The 15,407-nt window shown below is 33.8% G+C and overlaps 1 protein-coding gene across 5 annotated transcripts in view; it reads right to left on the minus strand.

The window, feature by feature from the left end:
- Positions 1 to 12,084, minus strand: part of LOC140436415 (uncharacterized) — a 63,254-nt gene extending 51,170 nt beyond the window's left edge. For all 5 annotated transcript variants that reach the window (XR_011950280.1, XR_011950279.1, XM_072525231.1 and 2 more), the window contains exon 1: positions 11,929 to 12,084. The gene's annotated coding sequence lies outside the window, so the exon portion shown is untranslated. The remainder of the gene's footprint in view (positions 1 to 11,928) is intronic.
- Positions 12,085 to 15,407: the final 3,323 nt, after the last annotated feature.

The following is a 15,407-nucleotide window of genomic DNA, read 5'->3' on the forward strand; positions in this document are numbered from 1 at the left end:
TTTGATCGCTAGTAAACGCAACAAACACAACAAGCGACGAAATAAAAAGACGCATAGCAATAGCAAACAGAACTGTTCACGGTCTCTAGAAACATTTAAAAAATAAAAATATAAAACGTGCAATAAAACTCAATACATACAAGACCTTAAGACCGGTTTTGATATATGGGACTGAAACGTGGACCTTATCTCAAAATTGTGAAAGACTTTTTGGTATTTTTGAGAGAAAAATTCTTAGAAAGATTTTTGGGGCCGTAAATGAAAACGCGCTATGACGTCGAAGATACAACTTTGAACTATATCAGTTATACACCGATCCAGATATTGTGTTATTTGTTAAAGTGCTTAGACTTGCGGATTTAAAATTTTATTTATTTATTTAAAAAAATCAATTACTACAACAGAAAAGGACATTTAAAACTGAAAATTTAAAATATTCTTATATAAAAAAGGTAAAAGAAATAATAAATTAGACTTACTCACAATCAATTTAATTTAACTATCCAGACGACCGGTTTCGCTTTCTACAATATGCAAAGCATCTTCAGGTCTCGATACAAAGTTAAATAAATGATGCCGGTACTTTGCATATTTTAACTTTGTATCGAGACCTGAAGATGCTTTGCATATTGTAGAAAGCGAAACCGGTCGTCTGGATAGTTAAATTAAATTGATTGTGAGTAAGTCTAATTTATTATTTCTTTTACCTTTTGAAATGGACTTACACAAGCAACATTCATGATTATTCTTATATAGTTTTACTATACAATAACAGAGACTCCCCCTTCCACCAATAACTGCTATATATATAGACGAGATTATCGACGATATCAATTATATTTCAAAAGTTGTGAACCTCCTACGCTAAGCCTCCTCCCTAGCAATTCCCCTCATAAAAGTAAATCCGTATACTCCAATGCTCCCACAGCATATCCTCGCTATGAAGCGCAGATTAATCAGAGAGTATAAAAGATTCTGAGACCACTACATTAAAACAAAATATAACCGTCTCTCTGCTTCCATAAGGCTGGAGGTTAACGAGTTGAAACAAAATCAGTGAAGACGAGTTACCTCTAACTTGGATCACAGAGACGGCAGAAAATTCTGAAACAAATTTAAAACCCTAACTAAACAAAACTCAAGGCCTCTCTCTCATCTAGTAATCGATAATGCAATCATTTTAAATCATTTAGAGAAAGCTAAAGTTGTCAAAAACACACTCCAGGCAATATTTATCTCACCAGATAACCCTAACTTCAAAAAATTGTTCAAACTCGACACTCGACACTGAGAGTGGAGGACATACTCTACTACCCCCTTAGCACTTCGAAGACTATAATATACAATATCCAATTATGGCTCCTGTGCAAGATAACACCTTCAGGCAGATGTGCAACGTTGGTAAAAACAAAGGAGATGCCTCAAAAAACTCCCAGAGGGTATAATCCCGCTGCTCACAAACATAGTCAATGCATGTCTTTTGCTGTGCTACTTTCCTACTCCTTGGAAAGTGGCCAGCACAGTCATCACCCCTAAACCAGGGAAACCCTTAACCAGAACAGAATCCTACAGACCAATTTCACTTCTAAACACACTGGGTAAAGTCTACGAGATAATCCTTAAGGAAAAACTCGTAGAATTCCTAGATACAAACAACATCATCCCAAAATTACAATTTGGATGTAAACTGATTACTTCGCACAAAATGCATTGGCTGATCAGCAACTTTTGTATCCAGAGCACTCAATGATAAAGGTAAAATCGCCATAGGCATATTCCTAGACGTCCAGAAGGTCTTCGATCAAGTCTGGCATGCAGGTCTGATTGAAAAACTCCGCCTCGCTGGACAGCAAACCTATTTTCTAAAAACCATTCACTCCTATCTCTCCAATCGGACTATAAGAGTTAAAATCAGCGGCATACATTCTATCCCTTTTACTCCACTTGGTGGAGTACCACAAGGCTCAATTTTAGCTAATATCCTTTACACAGTTTATAACAGTGACCTCCCACGCCCCTACGTTCAAAACGAAACAATCCTCCTATATGCTGACGATACAGCATTGCTTGCCTCAGGCACACTAGAGGGAACTATAAGGAGCCGCTCTGCATTCAGTAGGTCTCAAGCCCAACTTGACAATATTGTCAAGTGGTACAACAAATGGAGAGTCACTCTCAACTCTACTACGATACAAGCCCGGATACCCAAGAACCTCCAGGTTCGAAGACGATGGTAACCAGATAGAGCTCTACGTAACTATACTCCCTTTCCAGAGTTTAGTCAACTACTTGGGTGTTCAATTTCAGAGGAACCTCAATTGGGACACTGAGCTTAACCACACCCTTAACAGGGTGAGAGGAAGGGCTAAACTCCTTGAAGCTGTAGATGGTAAATCTTGGGGGGCAAACAGTAAGACTCTCCTCCACACTTATAAAACTTACATCAGACACATTATTGAGTAAAGGGCGATTCTTTTCTCCCTAGTGAACAACCGCCAACTAAACGCCATTATGACCACAGATGATCTTGAGAAAGATCATGAGAAGGCGAGCTGATTTTTCATCAGCAATCATACACCAACTGGCAAACATCCCAACAATCGAGAGTAGGATCCGAACTCTTGGAAAAAGATACACACTCCGCACTATAACCAGCTCCAACACCAGAGCCAAAGAGGTCCTAAAAATTTCTTGCCACCGCCTAGGACACATACTCATTAGGCATCCCGCTAGAAAAGTTTCCTTCCTTGATGATGAGTATTTTAACAGCCTAGAAGCGACTCCCCTAAGATACCGTAGATATTAACTATCTACATGCCAAAAATGCTCTATCTAAAAGAGCCTGGTATAGCTGGTAACACGCAAAAGGTACCTTCACAATACCTAATACCTAAAGGTATTAGGTACCAGGTACCTAAACACCAATACGCACTACAAGACAACACCAAGAATCTACTGACTGACTACTGCTTGTAAGCACTACGACACGTTAACCCTTCCTCCAAACACACACAAAATTGCAATCGTAGAATTACTAGGGCTTGTAATTATCAATAATTTGATATATCAATTTATCATAATTTGATAATTACAAGTTGGAGTCATTGCAGACCCACAAATTATACATCTACCTTCATTTATCATAGAGCTGTCTGTTTTTAATAAATGATTCAATAAATTAACACACATTTCCAAAATATACCTATTGAATAAATGTAAATACCTTTTAAATAATATAATACATCACATTCTTTTCAACAAACAATTACACAACACCTACTTCCTAGTTTATTAGTTAGTATCTCTCCCTTCAAGAACTATCCATCTAATTGTTAAACAGATACAATAAAACCGATGATCACACGTCATCCAGCTAACCAGGATAGTTTGGACTATGTTTTCTAAATCACTAAATAATAATTCTTGTACCGACCGCTAATGCGGGTTTTTGTAATTTCAGCATTTAGTTTACCATGTACCTTAAGACTTGAAGATGCATAGCAAATTGTAGTATGCGAAACCGGTCGTTGGGGGTGGATTAAATAGATTGTGAGCAAGTCTTATTTTTATTTCTTTTACCTATTTATTATTTTAATATTATGTTTGTATTAACAATTATTGGTTGTATTGAAAATAACATTTTTAATTCACAAATGTTTGACGTTTCAATTTCCACTCCGGAAATCGTTTTCAAAAAAATGTTATACAAAGTCTAAAAAATATATAACCAAAGTTTTTGTCATAATCATCAAACATATTCAATGATTATGACGATTACAGTTTAAAACCAGAGTATTCTAAAAAGCACGCAATAAAAAAAAATTAAAACGCAATTTTTTTTAATTAATAAGTGCATCACATTTAAGTACGCTATAAAAATATTTTTTTAATTAAATCTATATTTTAGGTTTACAATTTTCATGTCACAAGGACAGCAATGCCATTTAACTTGTACCTATAATGTAGTGAATACTTTAAAACGCATTAGATCTTAACAGTACCTATATAAAGATAATTAAATTTTATTACCAGGGTTATCACTATTTTAGGTATTGTTGATATTTGTTCGTGATTCATATTTATGATATTCCCATGAATTGTTTATATGTAAAAATAATTGCAGCGGTTTCTTATGACTGTTTTGTTTACGTAATGATAAAGAAGAAATTAGAAAATAAGTTCTTAATAACCCCATAAATAACAGGGTATTTTAATGTAAAATAAGTACAAGGTTTAACAAGCAATTTTAGTTATCATTTGCTAAGATAACCTCATGATCCTTTTATACATAATAATAAAAGTTCGATTAAAGAAAAAAATTCTACAACATAATATATGAAACTTTTACAAGAAATTGTTTTGTGATTTTTCTTTTAAATTTTAGTTAGTCACAACAGGCACAAGTCATCACTGTGCCGGAACCATAGAGGTAGGTATCAGCAATTTATAAAATATAATTCAAAACTATTAACAACAACTAAAAAATATCACAGAAGCCATTATAGGAGGATAATAGCACGGTTTCGAAAAGGTTTTCATTACAAATCAAATGAATGAAAATGAAGAAAATTTACCCTTAGAAAAAGGCTTTGAGCAAGTCGATAGACACAAAATATTTGAAGTTATCGAGCAAAGAGAAAAACAGTATATCAAGAGTACAAAAGGTACGTACAGAAATACAGATGTTACGATTAAATGTGTCTTCTTCTTAAAGTTCCATCTCCTATCGGAGGTTGGATATCATAACGGCTATGGTCACTTTGTTGGCTGCTGCTCTGAAAAGTTGTAGTGAACTACAGTTAAACCATTCTCTAAGGTTCCTCAGCCAGGAGATGCGTCTTCTTCCTATGCTTCTTCTTCCTTGGATCCTTCCTTGCATAATAATTCTCAGTAGCTCATATTTTTCTCCTCTGGTTATGTGACCCAAATATTCTAGTTTTCTTCTTTTTATGCTGTTCATAATTTCTAACTCCTTATTTAGACGTCGTAGTACCTCAGCATTGGTAATCCTTTGAACCCACTGAATTTTTAATATTCTTCTGTAACACCACATTTCGAACGCTTCTATTTTCCTTATGTGTTGTTTCTTCAATATCCAAGCTTCCATTCCGTATAGTAAGCTAGAAAATATGTAACATCTTAGAGTCCTCAATCTGAGATGCAACTGAAGGTCTCTGTTGGTAAGCATTGTCTTCATTTTCACAAATGCTTGCCTTGCAGTTTCAATTCGGACTTTGATTTCTCTGCTTTGGTCATTTTTATCATCAACCCAGGTTCCCAGATATTTATATGTCTCTACTTTTTCTATTTCGGTTTGCTCTATCATTAATCTTTCATTTCCATGTTGCGTTTTTGAGACAATCATAAATTTATATTTTCTCTTATTTATTTTTAGTCCGTATCTAATGCAATAATCGTTAATTCTATTTACCAATTCTTGTAGCGATTCCAGGGTGTCTGCCATTATAACGGTGTCATCAGCGAATCTTATGTTATTTACTATTTTTCCGTTTACAGAGATTCCATCACCCAGATCCGCTATCGCTTCCTGGAATATGGCTTCACTGTACACGTTAAACAGTAATGGTGACAGAACACAGCCCTGTCTTACTCCTCTCTTTATATCTATATTTTCGGACTTTTGTTCTTCTATCTTTATATTGGCCTTTTGATTCCAATACAGATTGATAATGATTCGTAAGTCTCGTCTGTCTATATCTTTGTTTCTCAGTATTTCTATTAGTTTTTCATGTCAGACCCTGTCGAATGCCTTCTCGAAGTCGATGAAACAGGAATAAATATCTAGGTTCATATCTAAGCATCTTTGAGAGAGGACATTAAAAGCAAACAATGCCTCTCTCGTTCCCAGTCCATTGCGGAACCCAAACTGAGTATCATCCATATCATCCTCTAGTTTTCTATATAATCTTCTATGAATCACCTTTAGAAATATTTTGAGGGTATGGCTTATTAGTGATATTGTCCTATAGTCTGAACAATCTTTGGCATATACTGTTTTTGGTATTGCTACAAAGGTGGACACCAACCATTCCTGTGGGATTTTTCCAGTTTTATATACTTCATTAAATAGCTCCAGAAGTACAGGTAGAGTTTCATTGTCTAGACATTTCAGTAGTTCCGCAGGTATTTCGTCTGGACCTACAGTTTTTCCGTTTTTTGCGTTTCGTATTGCTTGTTCGATTTCCTCTATTATGATCTCTGGCCCCGTTTCGCTGTCGATTTCTTCCGGTTCTTGCCGAATATCCTCAAACAGATCTGTTATGTATGTCTTCCATTTTTTTTTTATTTCTCTTTAATTTCTATAACGATTTTTCCATTTGCGTCTTTCAGAAGGGCATTAAATGTGTAGCCAACGTTAAATAACTCCGCTTGGAGTTATTTCCTTTGGCTACACTTGAGATTATCGGATGGATTATGTAGCTCGATGGAACTACCGCTGATTCCAATTCCGGAGAAAAGAGAAGGTATACAGTAGCAGGCCAGCTTCCAGCTATACCTACGAACAAAACTTACTAAAAAGCCAAAACATCACCTCAGATGCACGACGTATCTAAATATAAACGACACAAGCAACACAAAGCATTAAGAAACATAATCGCTGTTGTTGTTATATGTTGTTGCATGTTGCAAAGTTCGGTCATTTAAGAGCTGTCATTGTTGTTGTCAATTTTTCTTGTTCTTTATTTAGAAAATGGAACAGCTTAAAAGAACTATGACTCGCGATGAATGAGTTCAAGCGATAACATTACAATTTGAGATGGGGATTTGCTCATACAACAATTTCTTATATTGTCAGACACTTCAGGAAAAGTTATATTTATTCCATACGACTACGAAAAGGTAGACCTTGAGTGACTAGATCTATTCAAGATCGATACATTAGACTTTGCGCTTTAAGGAAACGTTTTGACACTGTCAGAAGACCTCTTCTGGAAGAAAATATTCATATCCGAGTCACAGTTTGAGCAGACCAACACAGAAAAAGACTACAATTTGCTAGAGAACATATGAAGTGGAACATCTAGGACTGGATAAACGTTCTTTTTACGGACAAGTCAAGATTTTACCTTTATAGCTCTGATCGGCGCTTAAGAGTTATTCGTCGACCAGGTGAGTGGTATGCACAGTATAGTACAGTATAAGAAGAACGAGATTGTTTAATGGAGGCTCTCTGATGTTTTGGGGTGGAATTTCCTTGACAGCAAGAACGGATTTCTTGCCTTTACGCGAAGACTCAGAAGGAGCTGAAATAGCGAAAGGTACATTACAGAAATTTTGTCTGAATATATTGTTCCTTTCGCACCTTATATAGGAAATAATTTCACCTTAATGAATGATAACGCAAAGCCCTATGTATTGCATGTTGTTGACATTGTCAATTGGTCCCCTCACAGTCCCGACATGAATCCTATTGGACTCTTATGGGATATTGTTGGTAGACAATTAAGACTTTGTCAGCTTCCTTCCTACTTGCCTGCAGGATATAGAAACTATGGTTATTGATATCTGGAACTTCATAGACCAAAATCAATTAGCCCGCTTAATATCCAGCATGCCTAAACGATGTGAAGCTCTTATTAGAAGTAGAGATGGGAACACCCTATATTTACGTTATTTAAAGTTTTGTTAATTTGTTTTTTATACAAGTTAATTTTTTATATCGCTTCAATTATTAAAATACACGTTAAAAAATAAAACCGTATATATTTTTTATATGGCTTCAATTATTAAAATACACGTTAAAAAATAAAACCGTCTATTTTTTTTGTGTTTAAAGATACCACGAAAATAAAAAACAAAATGTTTACAAAACATGAGATTATAACATGACTTTGATATATAGTTACCCCTATATACTTTGTTCTCCCTACAGGGTGTCCAAAACTCAGCATAAAACAACATTTTCTTTCTTCCACCCGGTATAAACTTAAAAGATAAGTTTTAGTAAACTTTTACTTAATTATACATTTTACTTATATAATATTATATTATTTGATTACTATAAGAATTATTTTTTGTTTCAGGAATAATTTGTAGCGAAGGTAACTAAACAAAAACGCCTCAGAAGTCATTAAAAAAGCAATTAATAATGGTAGTATTAGAAAAGTTGCAGAAAAATATAAAATACAGCATACTGTACTATACAGACATATGAAAAGAGATCTGATCAAGAAAAAAGGTGGTCAGATCGTCCTGTTTGAAACTGATGACAAGCTATTAATAGACATCAGATTGGGGTGGTCAGATTGTCCTGTCTGAAACTGATGAAAAGCTCTTAATAGACGTCAGATTGGCGGTGCTTGGGATTTTCAATTGACTCAATTACTTTACGAATACTAATAAAAGATTTAATTGGTATGCAAAGCAAAACTGTCACAAAATCGAAGAATAATATGCTTTGACCTTATTTTGTCCACAGCTTTCTAGCACCACACAAGAATATCTAGCACATATCGGCTCGTATGTGTCAAAATATAAAACGGTCTAGACCAGCTATCACTGAAGAGACTATTGATGAATACTTTAATCATCTTGGAATATATTACAGCAAACAATATTATTAATTATGATAAAACCAAGTTATGCCATGACCAAACTGAAAAGGGGGTTGTAAGTATCTCGATAGGATAATAAATTCCACAAAAGCTTTCGTGTCGAATATGTTTACTACTGCTGGTGCAGGCATCCTCTATCCATATGAGGTATATAAAGAACAGCATATCTATGACAGGTGGATAGTTGTAGGACCACCAAATCCAAATACAACTGAACAAAGTAGGGATGGTTTGATTCTTATTGCTGAAGATCTTGTTGGGCGACAACTTAGCCTCACACCTATCTGTAGAAGTGGTTAAACTTTACCAAGAACATAACATCAAATTTGTTTTTTTTTATCTTATACAACCTCTTAATGTGCCTTTTTTCCACCCACTTAGGGACTTGTAGGTGCATCCCTCTAAAGTGGAAACAAGGACTAGAAGCTTCTTTGCCAAAAGATCGATTTCCAACTATTCTTAAAAAGTTATAGGTCTGACTTAAAGAAATTAATGTTGTTTCTGGTTTAAAAAGATGTGGCTTTATTCCACTGGATAGGAATAAAGTTCTAGGTATGCTGCCTTGCTCCAAAGGTTCTTAAGTTAATAATGAAACTATCGCTAAAGCCTTAGATTTAAACTTTAATTAGTATATGGAAGCTATAAGATAATCTGGCAAACCAAAGAAAAGGCAAAAAAGAACCAAAGTATCGGTCTTTCCTGAAGTTGTAGATTTTCAAGCAGAGATTTCTAATAGCAAAAATGAATGCACAACAGAAGTTAGCAACAAGAACAAAATACGAAAGAGCAGCACGTTAAAAACAAAAAAAAACCTGTGAAATATAATGATGAACCAACTTCTAAAGAGCCTGATTACTCACTCAAAGACAGTGGAGCAGAATAGAGCAAGAGTGTTTCTGAAGAGAATTCATTTGAAATTCAAGCTTTGAAGGAAAATCATTTGTCAAAGTGTCAAAGTTATATATAGGACCAAAAATTACAAAAAACAGAAAAAGTTACGAAAGTTTTACAAAACATCCTCCCATGGCTTGAGATTTTCACAAACAGATGAAGACTCTTTAAAGCATCTGATGATGTGATCCACAAGCTTGGAAAACGAAAATTGTGCACATCAATACAATTCCAACAATTAATTACATTTGACGATGATTTTGAAGGCTAAACCATAAATTAATTTAATCAATCCTCGTTACAGTTAGGTACTAGAAGTTAATAATTATATTTTTATATAACCATTAAAGTTAAATATTGGTTCAAAATTATTACTTGTAACTTTTCTCAAATTTTACTTTGTGACTTATACATTTTTTTGTTATGTCAAATATATTGTCTAAACAGATATGTTGTTATTTATCCTTTGTTAGTTAAAACAGTGAAATACTAATATAATTACAAGTATTGTCAACTACAAAAATCCAGCTTTAAACTCAGCAGACGCAGGGAGTGAACACAAACTAGTACTAGTAAAAATAAGAATGAAAATAACACCAAATCATTTTCTACAGGAAATTACCGAGAAAAAATTGAATGTAGAATCACTGTGGAACGACTCTAAAAGAGAAATGTACCAAAGGAGGCTAGCACAGAATATACAGCTGCAACAAATAGACGACATCGAATATATAAATTTGAGCTGGGAGAAAATTAAAAACAACATTGAAGAAGCAGCAACGGAAAACGCAAAGTCATACTGAACAAAAGAAACAAAAACAATACACCATGGCTCAGAAAAGAAATAAAAGATACTCCAGAATCCCGAGACACTTATAGAAGAATACAAAATGAAACAAAGCAGTTGGTAAGAAGAACAAAAAATTAACACTGGGAACAGTTTACAAAAAGGATGGAAATCGACTTCTACGGTACACAAAACAGAAATGGACTTCTGGAGAAGAGCAGCAGGCAAATCAAGAAGAGATCGGATACCAAATGAGAGAATACGAGAAATGATGGGAGTCAAGCATACAATAGTTGATGACATTCAAACAAAACAGTTAATACGGTAGGGCCATGTACAGAGAATGCCAGATGACAGGATTCCGAAACAGATTTTGACGTGGACACCACAAGGAAGAAGAAAAAGATGAAGGCCAAGAAGAAGCTGGAGAGAGGGAATTGAAAAAGAACTAGAGGAAAGAGAAATCCCTCCAGGCCTATGGTTAAATAGAGAAGAATGGCGGTTAGGAGTCGGAAGGCGCGGAGAACGCTGTAAACCGATAGTAGTAGTAGTAGTAGGAGGCTAATATTGAAAAAGCAACAGGCTTTAAAGCCTACATACAAGAAGGGAGAAGAAGAAGTGTTGCCATTCGCCCCACTTCATGGGGTCAATAGCAACAGACATGTTTATTTATTTTTTTTTTTGTAATATGAGTATACGTTTATTCTGTTTTCCAGTAGATTATCTTGTAAGTCAGTACTATATTAAACTTTTAAGGATTTACCAACATTTATAAGTTCGGAAAGAGTAGCTGTGGTAATCAAAAGACAAAAAACTATTGCTACGCAGTATGTAGTCTAAAGAGACCTAGATGTAAAAACTCTTAACAAGATCATATCCAAATCATCACCATATCAAAAATGGAACGTCGAGAAAATACCCATCTGGTGAGAAGATTCAAGAGGACCAAGCGTTTTAAATTAGTTCAGTGAGAGTAAAAGTTAAAAGCAGAATATTTTGCAGTTTTTAATAACACTTTATCAGTGTTGTTTGTAGAAATTAGACTCTAAAGTACACTAGTAGCTAGGACTCTAAAGTACACTAGTAGCTTAAGAATTATTGTAGATATATGTATAGTTACGTTAGAATAAAACTGCATATAGTTCTTACGTATCAGATTTTAATCATACGAAAGCACTCTGGAATCGTCTTATAATTTAAAAAATATTATAATTTATTTTTTGATCCAAAAATCTTTCAGATAAAAGGCGAAATGAGACAAAATAATTTCAAAATAATAAAAAAAATAGAGAGATGGAAAATTGTAATCAATGGTATAGATTTGTTTTAGAATTATGTAAATCAATCAATCAAATGGTATAAGGGCTTCAACAAATGTTTTTTTTACAAATATTCTCTTTTTATTGCTTCAAAAACCAATTTTTCTTGGTTTAATATTACAAATATTTAAATTATATTCATAGACATAAATCAAACAAAGGAGTTACATTGGGTAAATCCAATTGAATTTAAATAGTTATGCTATGATATATCTCAGAAAAACTTATGTCACCTAAAATGTTTTCCTACTTTCCGAGAAACGCGATTCTATAAATAAATCCCGCTCCTCACAAAAATTTGCGATCAATCGTTCAATATGCACAAACACGCAACAAGAAAAATATTTCAACATACCTAATCCACAAAATACTTGTCAAAAACTTTTAGACGTAGTGGCAGACGAATAAAAATATAGAAACACAATGCAGTCACAATTATTTAACAAACCAACGACACGAGACGGCCGACCACTGACTGTCTTTTAATTTAATTTTCTTTTCACAGCGCATTTTGGACGCGTTTACCATGGGTGACGTCATAAACATCATAGTTCCTGCTACCTTGGAACGTTTATTTAAAAGTAAGGGGGCCGCACAACATCAATGTTATGTTTTACAGCTAGCTATGGTATTATTGATGGAGAAATAAGAGAAAATAAGTGCTTGAATTGGCAGGGCGACTTCAATCTATAGTTCTTCGCGAAAACTACAATATTTGTATTGTATTTTAGTTATTATAGAGCGATATTGTTTGTGGCCTCACCAATGACATTCAAAATGTGATAAATTAAGACATGATTTTTTTTTTAAATTTTATTAGATGTGTATCTAAAAGCTAGCTATAATTTTTATAAATATAAATATAAGTTTGACTGGTACTATGCATTCCAATCATACCTCATAGAAACAAGGAAATCAAGACATAAGTATTTGGTTTAACCCCTATGTTAACCGCATTATAATGTTACAAATTAATACCAATTTAGGAAAATTAATTAAAAAACCAATACCTAAACGATCTGACAGATGACCAAACCACTCACTAGGTACTCGCTACAGTCCAGTCGTCAGAGATTTGACCCCTTAAAAATCAACGAACAAGCTAACGTTTACCGAGAATATCAATTTTGGGACCCCAAAAAAGATACAAAAAAGTTTACCGCTTTAACCTCGGGCTTCCCCCTAAAATCTCTCTCGTAGGGGGGCAGAAACGCAAAAAAATCGATTTACCAAGAATCAGTACGCCGTAGAAAAAAATATTTCAAATAAAAAATGTAGCTGAGATAATTTTGAACAAAAATGTTTATTAGCACTTGAAGCGGCCAGCGATTTTGAATGTCGAATCCGAGCGCAAAATCAATGTTACATAAAATTTGTATCAAACTCGACGATAAAAAGTCGATATCTCTTGATTAGACTATCAACAAAAATAACAATGCATTTTAAGGGTGAAGAGTGCAGCTTTCCTATGCAATTTTTGTATTTTGACACAAATGAAGTCAGTTTCTATAAAGCTGTTTAATAAATAAACTTTACGCGATTTTTGCCATTTTTTACGATTCTGGTAAGATTGAAATGTACAAAAAGAATCAACCAGTATTTCCAAAACATTTTGCCCCGTAAACCACTTATCGATATTTTTGATTTCCATAGACCACTGATGTCGAATTTATCAAAATTTGTTCGATATACTTAAGTCTATTTCAGAAAAAGAATCTAACTACCAGTAGCGTCGCATCACTTTTTCTAGTTTTACCAAAACCAGATGTAAAAAATCTGTTTAAGTGTAAAATTTAAGAAGTTGACGACATTCGATCTTGCAATTGGGTATTTCTTTGGCATTTATTTCAACCGCTTCATTGCTAAAAAACTTCTTTTAACGGATGCGCTTGTAGCTGGAATTGTTAAAAATAGGTTTGTCAATTTAAAAGCTTCCGGAAATGCATTATCAATCTCTGAATACTTTAAATATTGATAATTCTTGTACACTTTTTTGAATATAGTCTGGATCATCATAAAAAACTGTCAATTCTGTTTTTAACTTTACTGTGTCAAATTTTTGTCCATATAGCTTAACAAGTTAATGAAAGGCGCTATCTATACTCTAAATGCTTTAAATAGGAAAACCTATTTTTAAGTTGAATAATCATAGTGTCAGAAATTTCAAAAAGAAGTCATCCATAAGACGTCTCTTTATTATCGTTAATATTGATAATTCGTTGCCTGTTATTGGGTTTGGGGACATCATCATTTACTTGTTTTGACCAAATACTTTTAAAATTATTCTGCTCTAATTGCGAAAATTCAAGAAATTCATTAACCTTTCTCGTGCAAAATCCAATGTCATACATTTTTTTCTGTGATATCAAACAAAATTTCTGGTTTTGGTAGAATAATCTCAAATAAACTTAAAAAAATATTAAACTCAAGTTCTTGCAATGTAATATAAAAACATTTCGAACAAATTCGGTCTTTCCATCCCATGTTGCTGTCAAAATATTTAAATGAAAACTAGTAAATTAAAAAATAATAATAAATAGCTTTAGAGAACTTTAAAGCAGTAATTCAAGTAACTATAAAACTAACTGATAATTTTCCTTTTTTTATTGAGACATGCGATTTATTAACAAAAAATGAGAACAAACTGGACTATCTTACAAAAAAAAAAAAAATGACGAGATCCATAAAATAAATAACCTGCTAAATCCTGACAATGTTTTAAAATCTATAAGGCAGATGGAACAAGATATTTTTAATATATCGTTTCCTTTTTTTTTGGCTATTTCGATACCACTATCAAGCTTCAAGACCAAGACTCAAATTAACTGAGATTAAGATGGGGTTAGAAAGGCTTCAAACATCAGTGAAACATCTAATCAAATAAGTAATCTTACCAACAAATTATTATCTACTATACTAACAAAAAAAAGAAGTATTGAATACCAATACATTTTATAGCACCTCAGGTATCCAGACTGAAGTCCCTCAACATTTCGAGTCTAGCCCAGAGAAAATGCCAAAGATTACAGAAGATAAATGTTATAATGTAGTTATTAGCAACTTAACTTCAATTTACACCCCTATACAAGTGGTTGCCTTTATTAAAAAGGAGCTAGATATCCAGGAATATATTAGATATTAGGACCTCCTTCAAGATGCCGACACAGCGAGTAGTTCCTCATTCAAAATAGGCATACAATCCCAAACTTCTATTGACTTATTATTTAATAAGAACATTTGAGTATCTGGTGTAAAAATTAATTGGTCTATAGAATCTTCATATTTCGAACCAACGCCTTCATCTGAGCCAAATATGAGTCCGAAGAACATCAGAAGCTCCGTTAGCTTGGAAAATCCAATTACTATTTCAAGCAACAACAAAAATAAAGTGGAAAACACAAAAATACTCAAAGACAAGCAGGCCGTCTAAATTTGCAAATCAAAGAATCCTTGCCATTGGTATCATGGGCATCAGTGCATGGGCATCGAGGTTTGTCCAATCCCTTATGTTTTTAAGACATGAGTATTTCTTTCTTCCGATGCCCCGTTTTCCTTCTATCTTCCCTTCCATAATAAGCTTTAAGAACTGGTACTTGGAATTTCGAAATATATGACCCAGATAAGCAGTTTTTCTTCTTTTTATTGTAGGCAGCAAAATTCGTTCTCTGCCCATTCTTTTTAATACTTCGACATTTGTTTTGTGATCTGTCCAGGGAATTTTAAGTAGTCTTCTAAATACTCACATTTCAAAGGCCGTCAATTGGTTCATCACATTGGCCTTTATGGTCCAGGTTTCTACACCATATAGTAGTATCGAGTAAATAAACATTTTAC

The sequence above is a fragment of the Diabrotica undecimpunctata genome, chromosome 3, assembly GCF_040954645.1.
Source record: "Diabrotica undecimpunctata isolate CICGRU chromosome 3, icDiaUnde3, whole genome shotgun sequence".
NCBI lineage: Eukaryota > Metazoa > Arthropoda > Insecta > Coleoptera > Chrysomelidae > Diabrotica > Diabrotica undecimpunctata.